The sequence below is a fragment of the Helianthus annuus genome, chromosome 11 (assembly GCF_002127325.2).
Source record: "Helianthus annuus cultivar XRQ/B chromosome 11, HanXRQr2.0-SUNRISE, whole genome shotgun sequence".
NCBI lineage: Eukaryota > Viridiplantae > Streptophyta > Magnoliopsida > Asterales > Asteraceae > Helianthus > Helianthus annuus.
In genome coordinates this window covers 134,106,173-134,111,906 of record NC_035443.2, presented here as the reverse complement: position 1 = coordinate 134,111,906, position 5,734 = coordinate 134,106,173, and the positions used below count along the sequence as shown (strand labels likewise).

Sequence of the window (5,734 nt, the reverse complement as noted above, 5' to 3'; positions counted from 1 at the left end):
ACCTGTACTCTCGACCGTGATCGTCGAGAGGAGTAATCTTTTCAGTATTATTATTATTGTTTGGTTATCGAATAATAATAACCCGCAACGAGAGTTTTGAATATAAACATATAGTTAATTTTAATCGGGCCTGTTGGCTTTAGCTTGACATTTAATCCATACACTTTGGCTAGGCCCAACTCTACTTCTTAAACCTAAACCCTAAACTATATAAGAATCCTTATATCCCTTACTTTAAAAAAAAAAAAAACACAAAAACCCCAATCCCTCTATAAGATTTCAGCCGCACACATATTTGATCCCCACACCCTCTTTCTCGATCTCTACTGCCAAAACACATTAACATAACAACAAAATCCTCACCATCTCTCCCTCTCACACAAGAAAACCTTGATCGGACTCCGGTCACTACTCCGGCCGGTGTTATCTTATCGGATGCACACCTAGCCCATCTCTTTCTCTCGATCACAAACCTGGAACCACAAGGGGTGACGTACGGCGACACAAACAGCAGAGAGAGAGAGATAGATGCAGCGGCGACGAGTCTCGACGAAGCACAACGGCGACGATGGCTTTGTTTTATTCGATGAGTTTCTCCGTATTGACTCGTGACAGCAGTGGACGAATCTCGAGTCCACTCGGTCAGATTCTTGGTTCGGGTTTGTTTTACGTTTGGTTCGAACTCAGTGGAATCTCGGTTCAGTTGGGTTCGACGTTTCGGCTTAAGTTCAGTTCAATAAGTGGAGCAGATGGGGCTCGAGTCTTGGTACAGTCCCGAGTCAGGTTGTTCGATTCGGTTCTCGGATTCGGAAAAAGTAGTGGCAGCGTACATCTTTTTCTTTTTCCTGGTTAATAATTTCCGGTCAGTAACATTCTACGTTTGAATATTGATGTTCATTAATTATTTGTTATAATTTGATATGATCTAGGGTTACTAGAAAACTTTGCTAGACATGAATGATGTGCCTTAACTGATGATATGCACATGAACCGTACGTTTACATGAACCGGATTTGAATGTATATGTTTGGGTCGCATGAATGGTTGGTAACTAGAGTTGCATGAATCTTAGGGTCTGACAGAAACACTATGAATACATTATCCTATTGGTGATTGGGTTGACCACTGTTATTATTAAATGATGGAATGATTAGGGTGATTATAATTGATATAATTGTGCATAATCATATTCAGGTAAATCGATGATAATCTTTGTGATTTTGTTTATTTTGATAAACACCTACAGATTAGGATTCGTAGGAATGTGAATAATTATGGATAAAGGATTGCTGTTTGATCTGATTTGAAACTGTCAAATTGTTTGCAAATGTTACGGGGTTACAGGCCAGGTGTGTCGCACGTGATTGGGCCGTACATGTTGACTGGGCCGCGAGATGGCTGCTCGTCAGCTCACAAACATAGTAGGGAAGGCATGTTTGTAGAGGTTATATTAACTGACCAGTATATATATGTTTGAGATATGTGAATTCGTGAAACACATCAACTGTTATTGCATGCTGTAGCTAATATGTGAATGACTACTTGGTGAATGCTTTAAATATTCCTGCATGTTACAGGAACTCAATAAGTTAATTGTAGAATATGTTGGATGGAAATGATAGTCACATAATAAATATTAATTGTGGTGTAATAAATATAGATCCTCCAAGTTAACTGTGTATTAGGTCGATTACCTGTGGGGCCGATTATTGTATAAATATATATAAATGTTTGACTTTAATTGTGGATCCCTTTTATTTGGAATATACTGGCGTGATACCGAGTTATATGTATATACTACATGTGTTGCTGTATGATAGCTTGTTAACCTGAATATGTGTTATGAACCGCTACGTGCACTGAGTGATTAAGTGATATATCATGTTTGTTGTTGAATGTATACTATGCGTGTAAATGTGAGCAACGTATAAGTAAACTTGAAACTGATAGATACTGGTACTCATGCTAGGACTTGATTGATCAACTTGAATACGTGAATAACATACCGAGCAAACCAAAGGTGAGTTCATTGCTCTTTTCTCAAGCATGGATCCCAGTGAAGGGTTAACGGGTAACGTTCCGATAAGGAATGCATGGGTAACGGGATGTTGGTTATTGTACTCTGTTTTTCTATCACTGTAAGACCACTACATCTACCGGCACGTTGCTTGTAGGGCAACGGGGGTTATTAGTTGATAGCGCTATTAGGTTTGGCACCCTCACGACGTTCAAGGGGAACGGGCGTGAACTAATTACCTTAAAACATGACCAATGCTTTGATAGAGGCATTGGGGTTGGCAATCACATATCATCTGGCCATTCGGTACTCGAGTAATAACAACATCAAAACATCGAAACATCAAACAACATAACAACGAACAACACATCATTTTGCAAACTATTTCACTCACTTGATCGGTAACACAACTTGGTAAACAAACACAAACCTTGAACTCACCAGCGTAGTCTGACACACTTGTTTACATGCTTGTAGGTAATTACTGAAGGAACTTGGGAACTTGCCGTCTGATGCTGCTGGAGTGGTTATGGTCATGATGAACATTTATGTTGATTGGGTTTCGACACATTTATACATTTATACTTTTGTGCTTCCGCTCAGTACTTTGGTTTTGGTTTAACTTTCAAACGATACAATTCTTTTTATTGGATATTTTATTTACATTATAACTTGTGTTTGATATGATTGGTGGCTCTTTGTTGGATCGTTGCACCTCCAATGGGGACACGCCCTAGGTGGTAATTTGGGGGTGTGACATATATATTACATATTTCCCCTTTTCATTAAAATGACTCTTATTTATGACTATTTTACCCTTAATGAACTTTTAACTAAATATTTACATATTTCACCACTCTAATATGTAAAATCAATTACATATTTACCCAAAACCATAATACTCAAAATAAAGACATAAATTCCGTTCAAAAACAAAAAAAAATCGTTCATAATAAATTCCGTTCAAAAAACATAAAATCCTTTCATAATAGATACGAGACCAAAAATTCGAAATCAACCGCTCAACTTTGACTAATTACTTTCACGTCTTTTTTGTGCTATTTCGTCGTCCCCTTTTACTTGTTGAGGCTTGATGTTGAGTAGGATCTTCGATTGCTGAGTTTTTGCACATCTTTTCACAATGTCCATATCATGTTCCATATAAATCACTTGAATAAAAGAAATAATATAAATCACCTGATCATACAAACTGGACAAAAATGATACTAACCTTTTCCATTGCAAATAAACAGTTTAATATAAGCAAACGATTAAAGAAATAAAAATTCTATAAAATAATGTAAAACAAGGCAGAAGATGTGAATTGGGTTGCTCCTCCTCCCTTCCAGGTCTTCTTCTCTTTCATATTCCAATTTAGGGTTTTCTTTTTACTCATTCAATTATTCAAAGTTGTTTCACCTACCAATTTTTGTATTCAAAAATCAACAACAAATCTGAACAAAACCCACATCCCACCTCGATTTCCCAAATTAAACCCACTATCAATTTATTAATTCGCAAATCCGTATCTTAAAAGTTGTTTCACCTACCATTAAAGAAAAACAATATTATAAAATAATTTAAGTTGGGCATCAGCTCCAATCACAAATATGTAGCCCGTTCTCAGTTAAGTTGGGCTAAAAATCCACCACCGGTGCTTGAGAAGATTCGATTAAAAATCCACCACCGGTGATTAAGAAGATTTGATTATGATAGGCTGGGTTGATTGCGAATGAAGAAGATGAACAAGATTCGATTATTAACATACCTGATGAAGCAGCGATGTGTAGCAGAGGAAGAAGAAAGGTCGTTTTGTGGTAGGTTTTGGCGTGTGGATTGTACGAACATAAATATGAAGATGAGTTATTTTGAGGGTAATTGGGTAATTTCTTAAGAAAAGGGGAAATATGTAATTGATTTTATTGTTTGGGGAAATACGTAATAAGGCAGCTTATGAGGGGGAAATATGTAAAAATCCCCTATATATAAGTGCTTGTATGGTATTACATATCGTAGCGTTATTTGAATCATTTCAAATTTGAGACATATAACATTTTATACAAATAACACACTTTTCACAAGACATTGATTTACAAACTACTTATCTTATACAAACTCATTTTACATGGTTATTCATTTAACCATACATTATTCTCTTATTTATACATATCATATGATCTTACCGTTTTCAAATGATTTACAAGACAAAGCAAATTACAAGGTTCATGACTAAACATTTTCTTAAACATAAGTCATGAATTCTGTTTTCGCAAAACCTATGTATCTCGCAGGCATTTTTATGCTGACGTACCTATTTTCACATGTGTTTTCAGGAGATGATGCGTAGGACTTATCAAGACATACATAGGCGAACATGTGCCTTAGTGACTTAAAACGAGACAAGAACTAGTTAATTTATGTTATGTACTCTTTGGTTCTTGTTTTAAACAATGTAAACTTTCATGTTTGATTAATAAAACGAAACTTCATTTGCCATGGGTTTGAAACAATTAATTCTGTCCCAACACTCCCCGACGTTTCCGCCGCGGTTGCATGTTATACGCGGTCGGGGTGTGACAGAAAAGTTGGTATCAGAGCCAATGGTTATAGGGAATCAGGTTATTAGTAATGCTTTGACCTAGTCTATAACCTTCCTAGGACCCTAACGCGAGTTTACTTGCGTTTAGTCATAAAACAATACCGTCACCTATCCTTAGGCGACGACCACAACAAGAACATAAATTTCAAAACCGCTTTGGAAACTAATCATCTGTTCTAGGATGATTGATTACTAGGTTTTGAACCCTCTGTTATAAGGTTTTGAACCCCTTTGAATTTTCAAAACTCTCATCAAAGTTTTGGGCCCGAAATAGTGTGAACACGTGCAAACTGGAAGAGTGAATGCCTGTACCCTGGGTTTTCTGTCTAAGGCTAGAGTGTTCGTACAAATCCACATAATCGGACCAGTCACTCTTACCTGGGAACTCTTGGGGTGAGTGTCCACTTATAGGCGAGCATGTCTTCGCGATACACTATGAGGATCTATTTGCTTTGACTCAGCCTTGGTGTTGTTTGTTTGCTTCGTGGTTCAAACAAATAACCATCAACCATAATTATGGTCGGTAATTGTAACATCCTATTCTTACCCAATGCCATTTCATTTGTTTTCTTTCTTGTTTCTCTTTTAGAATGCCTCCTCGACGCGAAAACCAGATAGCAACTGCCGAACTGTCAGAGATCATTGCGCAGCAAATGGCTGCTCAATTCCCAAACCTCTTTGCTCAATGGAACCAAGCCAACAACAACAATAATGCCCCCTGCAACTTCAAGACGTTCAACTCAGCTAAGCCATCAACGTTTTCTGGGTCTCAAGGAGCGACTGCACTTCTGCAATGGTTCGAGAGTTTAGAGAGCACCTTCAGACATGTTCAATGTCCAAACGAGCGAAAGGTAGAATCGCATCTAGCATCTTTGAGAAACGAGCTTTGACATGGTGGAATGGTGTGATGAGAGATAGGGGTGCCGATGTGGCACTGGCTCAAACATGGCAAGAGCTTCGAGCTTTGATGATGAAGGAATTCTGTCCTCGTCACGAGATCAGGGCCTTGGAAACGGAGTTCGACTATCTTAAGCAAGTTAGCGGTGAGCATCGAGCCTACACGGATCGTTATGAGGAGTTAAGTTTGTTATGCCCGAATATGGTTACACCTTTGGATA

The 5,734-nt window shown here is 37.8% G+C and overlaps 1 long non-coding RNA gene across 1 annotated transcript; it reads left to right on the top strand.

Moving 5' to 3' along the window:
- The first annotated feature begins 290 nt into the window (after positions 1-290).
- Positions 291-2,647, top strand: LOC110892178. The gene is made up of 3 exons (XR_002565896.2): positions 291-862; positions 1,970-2,020; positions 2,495-2,647. It is a non-coding gene; the product is annotated as an uncharacterized LOC110892178 (long non-coding RNA).
- The last annotated feature ends 3,087 nt before the right edge of the window (positions 2,648-5,734 follow it).